Genomic DNA, 15,839 nt, shown 5'->3' on the forward strand with positions numbered 1-15,839 from the left:
CAACTCTCACATCCATACATGACTACTGGAAAAACCATAGCTTTGACTATGTGGGCCTTTGTTGGCAAAGTAATGTCTCTGTTTTTAATACACTGTCTAGGTTTGTCATAGCTTTTCTTCCAAGGAGCAAGCGTCTTTTAATTTCATGGCTGCAGTCACCATCTGCAGTGATTTTGGAGCCCCCCAAAAATAAAATCTGCCACTGTTTCCACTGTTTCCCCATCTATTTGCCATGAAGTGATGGGACTGGATGCCATGATCTTCGTTTTTTGAGTGTTGAGTTTTAAGCCAGCTTTTTCACTGTCCTCTCTCAGCTTCAAGAGGCTCTTTAGTTCCTCTTTGCTTTCTGACATTAAGGTGGTATCATCTGCATATCTGAGGTTATTGATATTTCTCCCGGCAGTCTTGATTCCAGCATTTGCTTCATCCAGTCCAGCATTTTGCATGGTGCACTCTAGATATAAGTTAAATAAGCAGGGTGACAATATACAGCCTTGACATACTCCTTTCCCAATTTGGAACCAGTCCATTGTTCCATGTCAGTTTTAACTGTTGCTTCGTGACCTACATACAGGTTTCTCAAGAGGCAGGTAAGATGGTCTGATATTCCCATCTCTTTTATAAGAATTTTTCAAGTTTGTTGTGATCCACACAGTCAAAGGCTTTAGCATAGTCAATGAAGCAGAAGTAGATGTTTTTCTGGAATTCTCTTGCTTTTTCTGTGATCCAGTGGATGTTGGCAGTTTGATCTCTGGTTCCTCTGCCTTTTCTAAACCCAGCTTGAACATCTCTAAGTTCACATACTGTTGAAGCCTGGGTTGGAGAATTTTAAGCATTACTTTGCTAGCATATGAAATGTGTGCAATTGTGTGGTAGTTTGAACATTCTTTGGCATTACCCTTCTTTGGGATTGGAACGAAAACTCACCTTTTCCAGTCCTGTGGCCACTGCTGAGTTGCTATATTTGTTGGCGTATTGAGTGCAGCATTTTAACAGCATCGTTGCTTAGGATTTGAAATAGCTCAGCTGGAATGCAAAAGTAGGAACTCAGTAATTAGTTGTTGAAATAATTATGGTATTCAGTTTTACTAATGCTGTACTGTGAACCCCAGAAAATTTTATCAGTTTTCTTAATAGAATATAAATGTTGTTCTCATAAATGGACACTATTTAAACTCCCAAATAGATTGGAGTTGTATTTGTCAACAATTTCTTTCTAGTCAATTCTGTAAAAGATTGGAGCCCTCATTAAGACAAAAGGACTCTCCCTGTGTTTTAAATGATGATGGACTTGTTTAGTTCTTTTAGTAACATCATTAAAATTTATATCTTATATTCCTTAGAGATCTTTTGAGTGTTTTTTCCCTAAGTATGTGTGTATCATTAAATGTTAATTCCTCTGATCATTCAGTTCTGTTGTTCTCACCTGTGTTACTTAAAATTGGCATTTCCATCCATTTATCCATTTACATGTAGGGCAAAGGTCTTCATGGAGACTTTTGGAGCTGTGCTTTCTGCATATTACTAAACATTTTTTCTACAAATGACCTCGTCTTGACACTTAATAATAAAACTAAATATTCTCTCCCGTTTTTAAATAGTTAGCTACCACCACATGCAGAAGTTGAAGAGAGAGGAGATGAAGCACAGATTATCCAAGAATTAAGGCTGGAAGTGAACTGAAAGCTTCCCTCTTAAAAGCAGGCACACCACTACGTGTTTTATTTCCTAAAACTTCTAGTTCTCCTGAGGAAGGCGTGTAATATCTCATTCAGAAGATTCTAAAGATTTAAGACAAAAGATGCGAAGAAGTGGAAAAAACTGTCCTTTTCAAAAATTTGAGATGGTCTTTATTCTGACTGCTACCTGAGTAGCAGTCCTAAATTATAACTTTCCAAGTCTCGTAAAAGCATTATTCCTAAAATAAATGATGCTTAAGTCAAACCCTCACCAGTTTTTATTTTAAATGAAATTCTCTTTTTACCACGCTTCTTCTCTTGCTTAGAGCCGTGACTCTATGTCCTCTCTTTTTGTCACTCTCTCCCCAACTCATTTCCTTCTTTTCTAATCATATTTCTATCCTTCTTCTCATTCTCTTTATTCTATGTTATGATGTATGTACTTAAAATACTTTTACATTTTTAAAGTAATTTCATAGTCTTCCTGTCTTAATTGATGTTTTTCAGAATATCCATTTCTTATTGAAAACATCTGTTGAGCATCTGTGATCAGCCAGATCCTGAGCTAGGTAAGGAATTATAATCATAAGCAAATGATATAAGGCCCCTGTAAGGAGCTCATAGTCTACTGGAGATGGCATTTATTAAGTAAATAATAACATAATTTATTTGTCTAATAACTCAAAGTCTATGATAGAGTGAAGTCGAAGGTAGTTTTACTGAGAAAGTGAAGCTGAATTTTGTGAATACAAGTATGAATGAGGTATGAAGGGGCTTGGCATACTCAAGATAAAGAGAAAACGGGGTGGGGAAGGATGGGAAAAAAAGAGAGAAGGCCGATGTGGTAGGAAAATTTTGAGCCGAGGGTAGAGTGATTTGAGGGGAGGTAGGTAGGGACCAGAACATGTAATGCCACTATGGGCTAGGTTATATATTTTGGAGTTAATCCTAAGAAAAATGAAAAAGCTATTGGAAAGTTTTAAATAAAAAGGGTGTAATCAGATTTTATTATTTTAAAAGTAACTGTGGAGACATTTAAGATTCAGGAGACCCCTAAAAAAGCTATTGCTGTAACATAGGTGTTAATAATATTGGTTTGGACTAGTAAAGATGGGAAGAAGTATGTGTTTTGAAATTCTATTGTGGACAGAATTCACAGGACTTCCCTGTGGATGATATAGATCTGTCCTGTCTAGAAACAGAGGGAGAGGTGAAATGACTTCTCTTGAAGCACAGGAGTCTTACTCAAGATTAATTCATGATAATATAGTAGTTCATGATGGAAAGAGACTTCATCTTATTAGAATATAAATGCCATGCCATGAAGTCAGGGGTTTTTAATTTCTTGTTTATTACTGTATCTCTAGTGGTTGGAATAGTGCCTGACACATACCTACTAAATAAATATTTGTGGAATGAATGCCTAGTGCCACAGTTTCAGTACATAAACTATCTAAGCAGTTGCCTTGGCCAAGAATTATAAGAAGAAAAATTTAGATTAAATTTACCGTCACACCTCACATTGCCTCTCTAAAGAGGTAATGAGAGAAAGCTTTGTTTTTGTTTATTTATTTACTTAATTGTTCCTGGTCTTGGTTGTGGCACATGGGATCTTTAGTTATGGCATGTGTGATCTAGTTCCCTAATCAGGGATCAAACCTGGACTCGCTGCATTGGGAGCGTGGACTCTTAGCCCCTGGACCACCAGGGAAGTCCCAAAGCTTTGTCTTTTAATCATGGGACGCTGGAGAATTTAAGCTAAGCAGCCAGCTGGTCTATAGGAATAAAGATGGACAAAATACTTGCCTGGGCAGCTCGTCTGGGACCAGGTGAAGGTCCTCGAAGCCTAGTGGCTTTGCAGGACCTCTGTTGAAAACCACAAAGAATCTGAGTGTATCTGAGTGTGTGGGCTAAATTCCTGACTTTATAAACGGAAATTCATCGTTGCTTATATCACACATCTGTGAGACTTATAGATTGCCTCATCAGCAGGACCCAAGAACAAAAGCCTGTCTAGTTATCTTCCAGCTCTCCTAAACTGAATTTTCCAAGTTGAAATAGCCGAGTCTACTAGTAAGCTCCTGAGAGCAGCCAGTTCACCCGGTGTCTACTGCAGAGGCTGGAAAACCCACCTGCGGGACCAGTTAGCCTGCAGCCCATTATTTACGTTTTAACAGCTTTATTGAGATATAATTCACATGCCCTACAGTTGCCCTTTTACAGTGTACAGTTCAGTGGGTTTTTTGGTGTATTTATTGAGTTGCACTATCTTCACCACAATTGATTTTATAACATTTTCGTCACATATCCCCAGAAAACGCTCACCCATGAGCAGTTCCTCTCCCTGTCGCCAAAACCTGCCAGCTCTCGTATTCTTTGTTGTTTTTTGTCTATAGATGTGTGTATTCTGGACGTTTCTTATAAGTGGAATCATACAATAGGTGGTTTTTTTGCAACTGGCTTCTTTCACTTAGCACGTTTTCAGGATTCATCCAGGTTGTGGCACAGCAATGCTTTCTTTCTTACTGCCGAAAGAATGAAATGGATGTTTCCACATTTTGACTGTGATGAATAATGCTGCCATGAACATTTGTGTACAGTGTTTTGTGTGGACATATACTTTCATTTCTCTTGGGTATATACGTAGGAGTGGAATTGCTAGATCATATATAACTCCCTGCTTAGATGTTTGAGAAACGGCCAAACTGTTGTCCAAGGCTGCCGTGACATTTTATAATTCTCACAGTAATTGTATGAGGGTTGCAGCTTCCGCATATTCTTGCCAACATGTGTTATTATTTGTCTTTTTGATTATAGCCATCAAGGGGTGAGGAATGATATCTCGTTAGGTTTTGTTTTGCATTTCTGTAACTTACAGTTTATTTTTATACAGTGTGAAAACTATGAATGGTTTTTATATTTTTTTAATGTTGAAAAATAAAAAGAAGAATATTTATCTGAAATTTCAATTTCAGTGTCTATAAATAAAGTTTTAGGGAAATTCAGTCTCACCAATTTATTTTGTATTGTCTGTGGCTGCCTTTCTCCCTGCAACAGAACTGAATAGTTACAACATTGACTGCATGGCCTGCAAAGCATAAATTGTTTACTGTCGGTTCATTTACAGAAAATATAGTTGGATGAGACTTGTCTACAATATAGTTGATGAGACTGCAAAGAATATAGGATAGGAAGGAGGAAATATCACTGCCCACTAGAAATGGATTTTTAAAAAATAAAAATAGGGGATGCAAACGAGCAGAACAAGGGAGCAAATCAGGATGTTATGGGTCTTAGGGAGGCTACCATATTTTCACTTGAGTCATTATTATTAGATCCTTCCAAATCTGGGCTCGCCACATCTTGCAGTTCTCTCCCAGAGTTCTATTCCTAATCTACTTCTCTGGTTATATATTGTTCATCAGAAACCTCCAGGGATGTCCCATGCCTGCAGACCTCTTCTTCAGGAACACTTAGCCAGTGTCCCACATGATCTGCTACAACTTAATTTTCTGGCGCTTACCTTCTATCGAAGATGTGCATGTGCTAAGTCGCTTCAGTCATGTCCAACTCTTTGCGACACCGTGGACTGTAGCCTACCAGGCTCTTCTGTCCATAGGATTCTCCAGGCAAGAATACTTTACAACTGAGCCACTGGGGAAGCCCTCTGTTGGGGACACCTCACCTGAATTTCAGGATTCTGTGCTTTCACTCATACTTTCTTTTCTTCTTGGAATGCTTTTCTCTTCTCCAAATCCTAGACACATTTTATTATTATCATAAAATATTTCAAGCATACAGTCAGTTCAGTCGCTCAGTAGTGTCCAACTCTTTGCGACCCCATGAATCGCAGCACACCAGGCCTCCATCACCAACTCCCGGAGTTCACTCAGACTCACGTCCATCGAGTCAGTGATGCCATCCAGCCATCTCATCCTCTGTCGTCCCCTTCTCCTCCTGCCCCCAATCCCTCCCAGCATCAGAGTCTTTTCCAATGAGTCAACTCTTCGCACGAGGTGGCCAAAGTACTGGAGTTTCAGCTTTAGCATCATTCCTTCCAAAGAAATCCCAGGGCCAATCTCCTTCAGAATGGACTGGTTGGATCTCCTTGCAGTCCAAGGGACTCTCAAGAGTCCTCTCCAACACCACAGTTCAAAAACATCAATTCTTCAGCGCTCAGCTTTCTTCACAGTCCAACTCTCACATCCATACATGACCACAGGAAAAACCATAGCCTTGACTAGATGGACCTTTGTTGGCAAAGTAATGTCTCTGCTTTTCAGTATACTATCTAGGTTGGTCATAACTTTGCTTCCAAGGAGTAAGCGTCTTTTAATTTCATGGCCACAGTCACCATCTGCAGTGATTTTGGAGCCCCCAAAAATAAAGTCTGACACTGTTTCCACTATTTCCCATCAAGTGATGGGACCAGATGCCATGATCTTTGTTTTCTGAATGTTGAGCTTTAAGCCAACTTTTTCACTCTCCACTTTCACTTTCATCAAAAGGCTTTTTAGTTCCTCTTCACTTTCTGCCATAAGGGTGGTATCATCTGCATATCTGAGGTTATTGGTATTTCTCCCGGCAATCTTGATTCCAGTTTGTGCTTCTTCCAGCCCAGCGTTTCTCATGATGTACTCTGCATAGAAGTTCAATAAGCAGGGTGACAATATACAGCCTTGACGTACTCCTTTTCCTATTTGGAACCAGTCTGTTGTTCCATGTCCAGTTCTAACTGTTGCTTCCTGACCTGCATATAGGTTTCTCAAGAGGCAGGTCAGGTGGTCTGGTATTCCCATCTCTTTCAGAATTTTCCACAGTTTATTGTAATCCACACAGTGAAAGGCTTTGGCATAGTCAATAAAGCAGAAATAGATGTTTTTCTGGAACTCTCTTGCTTTTTCCATGATCCAGCAGATGTTGGCAATTTGATCTCTGGTTCCTCTGCCTTTTCTAAAACCAGCTTGAACATCTGAAAGTTCACGGTTCACATATTGCTGAAGCCTGGCTTGGAGAATTTTGAGCATTACTTTACTAGTGTGTGAGATGAGTGCAATTGTGCGGTAGTTTGAGCATTCTTTGGCATTGCCTTTCTTAGGGATTGGAATGAAAACTGACCTTTTCCAGTCCTGTGGCCACTGCTGAGTTTTCCAAATTTGCTGGCACATTGAGTGCAGTACTTTAACAGCATCATCTTTCTAATATAGGGGTATCTGTGCACTCATCACCAAGCTTTGTCAAATCTTTTGCCATCTTCTTTAGTTTGAAAAAAAATTGCACACTTATGAAATAATATTACCCAAGTGGACACTTTTAAAATCTCCACAAATACTAAATCTTCTGAGTTCAGCCTTGTTAATGAACCCAGTCAGAATTAAACTTCTTTCTGTGATTTCCTGTAACCCTTTCTTTATACCTGTACCATCTGACTTATTCTACCCTTGTAATATCTTCTTTAAGTGTTCCTTACTGTTATCATTCCCATAGAGTGGTACAAAGATGATTTTAGATAGTCCAAGGTAAAGGCATTTAAAATTTTTAGAATTGTGTTTATTTAAAAATACATATTAGAAATATGTAAGCACAAGTATTTAAATATATATATCTAGAACATCAACTCCCATGATTTCCCAGATACTCTAAACTAGGTAGAGGTACTAGAAATGATGTTAGAAAAATATGGAGTAAATAATGATGTTAGAAAAATGTGGAGTAAATAAAAATACAGATGGTATGGCAAAAGTTTTGAAGGTTGTACTCAGTTTAGCTTAGTGAATTTAGCTTTTTAGAACAGAGACCCAGTTTTATTAATTTTTGTACATCCTAAGTATCCAACTAACTCCAAATTAGTCCAACTAAATCCAAACTCTCTGGGACAGCGAGATCCTTGAAAATTGTGTGAAACCTCCCAAACCTCTGACAGACCTTATTTAGACATTGTCGCCGCATTGAGTGTCCCCAGCACATATGCCAAGGACAGATGGTGCTTTTTTCCCCTTCTCTCTTCCCTGTCCATTATGACAAGTTGCTCCAGTTGGGGCTTGATAAATATGAAATAATGCTAATAATAGTCGTCATCTGAAGGAATGAGAACTCAGAGTTGCCAGAATGCTGTCATTAGTATCCACTTCAGCAGACCAGTCTCAGCAAATTTGTCTATAGGCCATTTTAGAGAAATATTTCTCCGCTTCCTTAAAAATCACTCTTTTGTGGCATCTTTTCATTAGTGCTAACACAGAACCATCTGAAGTCTCATTGGCAACTGAATTTGGTCTTGAGACTTGGCGGTGAGGAATCATTTTGTTGTGTAGCAAGCCCAAAGCATCATGCTAGCCAAATTATGTCATACACTTACAAAACTGCTGTCCAGTCTTCCAGCTCCTCTGAGTAAATGTGGCCTTCTCAGAAGTTTCACCCCTCCTACCCAAAAATGACCTTGTATGCTCTCAAATATCAGAGAATCCTCAGTGTGATTAAATCTTTTACTCTATGTATTAATATTTCCTTTCTTACAGCCTGTGTTTTGAGGTGGTGTTTTGTTAATATGGGGGAGTCAGGGGAACCCCTGATGCTTCTGAGTCACAAAAGATCAGAACATGTCAAAAGTTTGGTTGAACCCCCGAAGCTTTACTCACATTAGACTGGATATGCTTCTCAACAAAGCCCGAGAAGCTTCTCTAAGTAGGTTTAACTTTTGCTTCTTAACTCCCAGTGCTAAGGCACAGATCTTTCCTGATCCTAAAATTCCACACCGAGACTGGCTTCTAACCAGGGTACAGATATAACTGTATTACTTTATCATCCAAATGAGGACACTATTGAAAATATAGCAGAGGTGCTGGGGAAAAAAAAAGCGTAAACCATCCAGGGACACCATGATGTTAAGTCACCATACTTAAAACATTGTGAGCCCTTTAGCCTCTGCAGCAGAGCCTCTCAAATTGGAGTCTGAACTTCAGCTTGAAAGTCTGTGGAGTTTCTTAGGAAGTTTAAAGTTTCATTTTTGTCTCAGTGGAATGCCTGTGTTTGCATTGTTTATGTTGGGCCATTGTTTGTCCCTAAGTGGGGGAACTTTGAGTGTTCTCAGCCAAAAAGAGAATAGAAGCAGGCACTTCCCTGGTGGTCCAGTGGTTAAGACTTCTTCGCCTTCCCAATGCAGGGAGCACCGTTTGATCCTTGGTTGGGGAACTAGAATCCTACATACTGCAGGGCGTGGCAAAAAATAAATAACACTGTGGCTGTGTAAATCAACCATATTTCAAAAATTTTCTTTTAATTTAAAAGAAAATTTTAAAAAATAGCAATACATTGGGGAAAAAAAAGAACACAAGCAGATTTCAAACATAGTGAAATGTTCAAGCCAAGGGACAGTCTGAGGTTAGCGTGGCCTGTACGTAAAGATGTGTGGTAGTTCTGAAGAGCACAGTGAAATGTGATGCCAGGAGACTGAAGAACTTAAGGGCCTTTGTGATACATTCTACCATCTTCATTTTGCGAGGAGAGGTGGAGTTTGAGCAAAACATCACGTGTGACATTGATATTAATTTACATTTAATTTTGTAAACTTTAAAATATACATTTGTGCTGATTTTATAAGAACATATGGGGGCTTCTCAGATGGCTCAGTTGGTAAAGAATACACCTGCAATGTAGGAGCCAGAGGAGCTGCAGGTTCGATCCCTGGGTCGGGGAGGTACCCTGGCAGAGGACATGGCAACCCACTCCAGGATTCTTGCCCAGAGAATCCCCCAGAGGATGACAGAGGAGCCTGGTGGGTGTCAGTGCATGGGGTCACAAAGAGTCAGACACGACTGAAGCGACTGAGCACAAAAGAACAGTTTTCTCACACTTAGATTTATGTTAGTACGTATTAAAGAAGGCTGACAACAAAAATTAATTTAATTTTGAAGATCAGCAGGAATTAAAAGTTTATCAATCAAAACTCCTAGAGCAGTTGTTTTTCTGTCTTCCTTGTCCAATTTTGCCCCCTGGTGGTTATAGTTGGGAATAGATGTAAAATGTTTAGTTGCCAAGTAGTGTTTGACTCTTGCGACCCCCATGGACTGTAGCCCACCAGTCTCCTCTGTCACTGAGATTTCTCAGGCAAGAATACTGGAGTGGGTTGCCATCTCTTTCTCCAAGGGATCTTCCCTACCCAGGAACAGAACCCATGTCTCCTGCATTGGCAGGTGGATTCTTCACCATGGAGCCACCTGTGAAGCCCCAGGATATAAAATACGCCCTTTATAAATGAGTCCTTTCTAAATTCATTTGCAGGTTAGCTGTGCTGAAGACAGAGTAATTTCCATGTAGGAACAATGTTCTAAATAATGGCTAATACTGCAGAATAGCCCACAGAACCCCACAGTGGCCCTCTTCCACTTGATCTACACCCTCCACCTCCTGTACTGCCCTGCTGCTTCTGCTAAGTCACTTGAGTCATGTCCGACTCTCTGTGACCCCATGGCCTGTAGCCCACCAGGCTCCTCTATCCATGGGATTCTCCGCAAGAATACTGGAGTGGGTTGCCATTTCTTTCTCCAGGGGATCTTCCCAACCTGGGGATCAAACCTGTGTCTCTTTTGTCTCCTGCACTGGCAGGCAGGTTCTTTACCACTAGCACCACCTGGGAAGCCTCTACTGTCCTCCTTGCTGGCAAAACAAATCACTAACCACTGTCACTACCATTGCCACTAACTACTCCCTCTGCATCACCACCACAAGTAGAAAGAGGAAGGAAGGGAATTAGTGGCTCCATCAAATCCAGCATCTTTATTTATAGGCACAATTTATGCCCTGAAATCCTACACCTCTCCTGGGGTCTTCAAAGGAGTGGACCACCCAGAAGGAAACTTAACGGTCCCCTTTGCCTCTCAGAATCTTGGGGCAAATATTAATCTTGCTTTCTTTTCTCTTGTTCCACCTCTAGCCCCTTAATTCTGCGAAGTCACCTTCCAAGTAGAAGACAACAAGAAAGGAAAAGAAAAATAGAAAAACAAAAGGAAAGAAAAGAAAACCCTTTGCCCCAAGGTTTTTCCTAAACCCAGAAGCCAGAGATCTCTGATATATAACCAGTACACCTTCAAAACCTTATCTCCTCCAAGTTGTATAACTTCCTCATCAGTCCCTTCTAGCGACTGGCTCAGAGATCACGGGTTGAAGGCAGAAGCAGTCTTGGTCCTCTTGGTGTTCATCATACACTGTCAGCACTGAAGTAGTCGGCTGTTATTTGTGCTGTGAGATTCCAAGGGCTCCTGCCCAGTAAGGGACAGTGACAGTGTGGACCCTGTTGTGCTTAGACAAATATAAATCCCATTTTAAAAGGATCAGAATTCTGTGGAATACTGTCTAATCCATTTAAAATGACAAAAGGGAAAATGATTTTATGATGTTAGCCATGTTTAGCCAACTTTTAAGGACTTCCCTGGTGGCTCACACGATAAAGCGTCTGTCTACAATGAGGGAGATCCAGGTTCAATCCCTGGGTCAGGAAGATACCCTGGAGAAGGAAATGGCAACCCACTCCAGTAATATTGCCTGGAAAATCCTGTGGATGGAGCAGCCTGGTAGACTACAGTCCATGGGGTTGCAAAGAGTCGGACATGACTAAGCGACTTCACTCACTCAGCCAACTTTTAGAAAAAAGTTGGAAGAACAGATAAGTAAAATACTTATGTTGGTTAGAGTGCTTGATTGTGGCAAATGATCTAATTTGGAATTACACTAACATTGATAGAATGTATTTAAAATAAATGAAAATGTCCTTGTTCTGTTTACCCATTGCTACATAATAAACCACCTCAAAACTTAGAGGCTTAAAATCACACTTATTTTTTTTTTAAAGATAAGCTCATAGAAATAGAGGGTAGAAAGTGGTTGCCAGGGGCTGGGATGGGGAAATAGGGAGAGGTTGGTACGTCTCCAAACTTTTAAGGGTATAAACACTTTCAATTATAAGATGAATAAGGTCTGAGTACCTGATGTGTAAAAACACACACACACACATAAAAACACTTCCCTGGTGGCTCAGACGGTAAAGCGTCTGTCTACGATGCGGGAGACCCGGAATCGACCCCTGGGTTGGGAAGATCCCTTGGAGAAGGAAATGGCAATCCACTCCAGTACTATTGCCTGGAAAATCCCATGGACAGAGAGGCTTGGTAGGCTACAGTCCATGTGGTCGCAAAGAGTCGGACACGACTGAGTGACTTCATATTCACGTTCACCTGATGTGTAACATGGTCACCATAGCTGATAACACTGTATTATATAGTTGAAATTTGCTAAGACAGTAGCGCTTAAATGGTTCCCCTCCCCTTCAAAGAATGTCAAGTCATCACATTGTTTACTTTAACTGCCTTACAGATTTATTAGTCAATTATACCTCAATAAAGCTGGAGAAAATCCAACCCTTTATTATATCTCATAATTCTGTGGCTTGCCTGGGTGGTTCTTCTAGAAGTATTACTTGGGGCCTTTTCATGAGTTTGCTGTTATGTGGCAGCTGGGGCTGGCGCTCCTGTCTGTGGTCTCCTTCTACATGTTTCTTTAGCCCATGCTAAACTCAACATAGAAGAAGCACTTTGTAGAGTAGCCAGATATTGGGATAGCACTATCCCAGATGTTGGGATATAGTCATGAATAAGACGAATGCAGGCCAGACCTCATGAAGCTTACATTCTTAAACTCCTGCATTGCAGAAAATAAGTAAGTAAACAAATATAAAGTGAGGTAAGTGATTGGGAGGCCACTTTGGAGTGATCAGAAAAGCCGTCTTTGAAGTGACACTTGACAGTCTGGAGGTGGGGTGGGGGGGTGGCGGGGGAAGCATTTGCTAGTGCAAGTGTCCAAGCCTTGAAAGAACTTGGAGGTTTAAAGGAAAACCATAAAAGGCCCATGTGCTTAGGGAGTAGTGAATGAGAAGAGTGATTGGATTAGGTCACAAAGGTAGTCAAAGGTCAGGTCATTAGGAGTCCTGAAAGCCATGGTAAGGACTTTGGATTTCATCTTGGGTAATGAGAAGAAAAGAGGTTTAAAGTCATAAATTGTATTGATTTCCTTGTTCAAAAGAATAGTCCACTCTCACCTTAGAGAAGGGTTTTGTAGGAGTCAGGGTGAAAACAAGGTAATGAAATAGTTTATTGCATTAGGTGATGGAGGTTTGGACAAAAATAGAGTAATTATGAGGAGTCAGTAGGTTATTCATATATTTTGAAGGAATTTCCAATAAGCGCTGCTAATGGATTGTGTTTGGAGGATGAAGAGCAAGGAGAAAACACAAAGGTCTCCCAACTGTCTCTTTTGAGTGGTAGGGTGAATGAAGCAAAATTCACTGAGGAGGAGCAGACTGGTGGAAGAACAGATTTCTTTATTTGGGCAGAAGGCAGGAAAGAAAATTTTAAATTCTATTTGAACATTTTAAATTATATTATGCCCACTTAATAATTTGTAATTGAACTGTTAATACATGATTTAAGGTTCATTCAAATCTGTGCAAGAATAAGCCATGTTATAACAAAGTGCCATACTACCTGGAAAATTAGAATTAATGACATGTATTTAAAGTATAACTTCTTAAAGTGAGTTAGTGTTTCTAGAGTTTAGAGTTAGGATAATTGCTACCATAGATTGAGGGTTTTTTTATTTGTTTGAACCATATGAGATTGCAGATATTGATAATTTTGAACTTGAAAATGGCAATGCCATATGGTTTGTCTCTGTATTCTGGCCATACAACTATTTGTTTATATATGAATGAATGAGTATTCACAAAAACCCTAAAGGTAGACTTTCTATTAACTTATGCTTGACAAAATGGAAGTTCTGAAAGAAGTTAAATAACCTGCTGAAAGTCAGTTAACAAGTAGATGGGCAAGAATCAAAACAAGGTCTTGCTGACAAAGCATCTGGACTCTCGGTCACAAGGTTATACCACCCCTATTTCCAGCCAGAATCATTCTGCCTTCCTCTCAATGTAAAAATCTTCAGATTCAAAAGACAGATATACAGGCACAGAGTGCTTGGTCTGATGGGATGAAGAATTGCTGACTGTCTTCCTCCTACAGGGAGCCAAGTTCAGGTGGAACTTACAAGTCAGTATTGCATTTTAGAAGTAAATATAGTGAACAAAGAGAAATCAGAGTGAGTTAATACTATTAAAGATTGCTCACAAATTCCCATTAAATTCATTTTTTCAAGAAATTTCCAGCTTCTCTTCTACATTTATCACTGAAACCTCTCTACTATACAAATACATTAAATAGAAAACAAGTGATTCTAACCTCAGAGAAAATATAATGCCACTGGCTGAAACATATCACCAGTCAACAAGCTGTGACCACTTTTCGCAAATGCCTTATAGCATGTTTAATACCATACTTAATACCATACTCAGGCATTTCTATACACTGAAAAGTGGCACTACCAGTGAGAGTCAGTGTGGAAATAAGTAAAATACATCATCAATCAGAGAGACTTTAGGCTTTTCCCTCTTAACATAGTTTCTGGATTATCTAGATTTCACTAAAATGAAGAAACTCTTCATATGTGTATTCTCACCCTGTCTATGAATCAATTAGGAACACCATAAGGACAGAATGGCAAAGTCTGCTTGATCAGTTAGTAATTAGCTGTTTAAATCAAAGGTTAAAAAAAGTTTACATGACTGAAAAGCTTTCTGTCCACCCTTGGGAAGAATATTTCCCATGCAGCTCTTGTGTTGTGAATGTCAATTAGAGTCTACAGTCCTTGGTGATGAGCAGTAGAAGTAGTCACCTAATGAAATCATACTCCTGCTGATATAAAACTGAATTTTCAGTTTAATAATGAAATGAATCTGTTCTTCATTGCTGTATAGATTAGGGGCTGAGTATAATAGCTAGTCCCCAAATTGGTCCTGGAAATAAGGGCAGTACTTACTAATCTCTAAGTTCTCAGCCAGCTTTGATAGTAGTTTAATAAGTACCAAAACCTAAAACTTCCCAGGTGGCTCAGTGGTAAAGAATCTGCCTGCCATTTCAGGAGACACAGGAGACATGGGTTCGATCCCTATGTAGGGAAGATCTCCTAATGGGGAAAATGGCAACCCACTCCAGTATTTCTTGCCTGGATAATCCCATGGACAGAGGAGCCTGGCAAGCTACAGTCCATGCGGTCACACACATGGGGTCACACACATGACTCAGCAACTGAGCACGCATGCACTAATCCTTACTACTTCCACATACCATACTACGTGCTTACACAATACCTTTTCATTTAAATCTGACAACCTTCTGGGATAGGTTATATTTTTGTTTTGATTAAGGCTTAGAGACGTTACAGAGAAGGCAATGGCACCCCACTCCAGTACTCTTGCCTGGAAAATCCCATGGATGGAGGAGCCTGGAAGGCTGCAGTCCATGGGGTTGCTGAGGGTTGGACACGACTGAGCGACTTCACTTTCACTCTTCACTTTCATGCATTGGAGAAGGAAATGGCAACCCACTCCAGTGTTCTTGCCTGGAGAATCCCAGGGACGGGGGAGCCTGGTGGGCTGCCGTCTATGGGGTCACACACAGTCGGACACGACTGAAGCAACTTAGCAATAGCAGTAGAGACGTTAAGTAACTTCCCAAGGTTCAAAACTAATGGGAGAGAAGAGGCAACACGGACAAGAAGGCACGTGGGAAAGAGACCCCCAAGCCCTCTCCAGAGCCTCGCTACGCCTAGCCCAAGGCCAGGGCGCTGCCTGGAAGCCGAGGCAGAGCTGAGTCAGTCCTCTTGTCATTCTGCAGGCTCCACAATCATCAGTAGTCAGCCTACTGTCCCATCATTTTTCCAGTTTCAAGTGTTGCTTGCCTTTGTCCTAAGAATCTTTTCAGATTCTCCTGTTTAACCATCTCTTGGGAATAACCCCTCATCTGACAGCCCGGGACACTCATCAACACCATTTTGCTCCCTTTCTGCCCCTAGATTAGAAAGCTTAGAAGACTTATAATCTTGGATGGGTGACAGTGCAGAAGGCTCAGACACTTTCTGGGGCAATGGTGATGACAGCCAGGAGGAAAATGCTTAGTCCAAAGAAAACAGTATTGTTGAAATCAATGTACAACCAGGCACTGAGCCAGAGTAACAGAGGAATGTACTGCCCATTACAGAATGCTAAGAAGTGTCTCATCA

The 15,839-nt window shown here is 40.4% G+C and overlaps 1 long non-coding RNA gene across 1 annotated transcript in view; it reads left to right on the top strand.

Annotated features, from left to right (window-relative positions):
* Positions 1 to 11,489, top strand: part of LOC102404498 — a 30,520-nt gene extending 19,031 nt beyond the window's left edge. Inside the window, exons 2-3 of the long non-coding RNA XR_003108848.3 lie at positions 2,187 to 2,248; positions 10,609 to 11,489. This is a non-coding gene — a long non-coding RNA (uncharacterized LOC102404498). The remainder of the gene's footprint in view (positions 1 to 2,186; positions 2,249 to 10,608) is intronic.
* Positions 11,490 to 15,839: the final 4,350 nt, after the last annotated feature.

The sequence above is a fragment of the Bubalus bubalis genome, chromosome 4, assembly GCF_019923935.1.
Source record: "Bubalus bubalis isolate 160015118507 breed Murrah chromosome 4, NDDB_SH_1, whole genome shotgun sequence".
In the NCBI taxonomy this organism is placed as follows: Eukaryota; Metazoa; Chordata; class Mammalia; order Artiodactyla; family Bovidae; genus Bubalus; species Bubalus bubalis.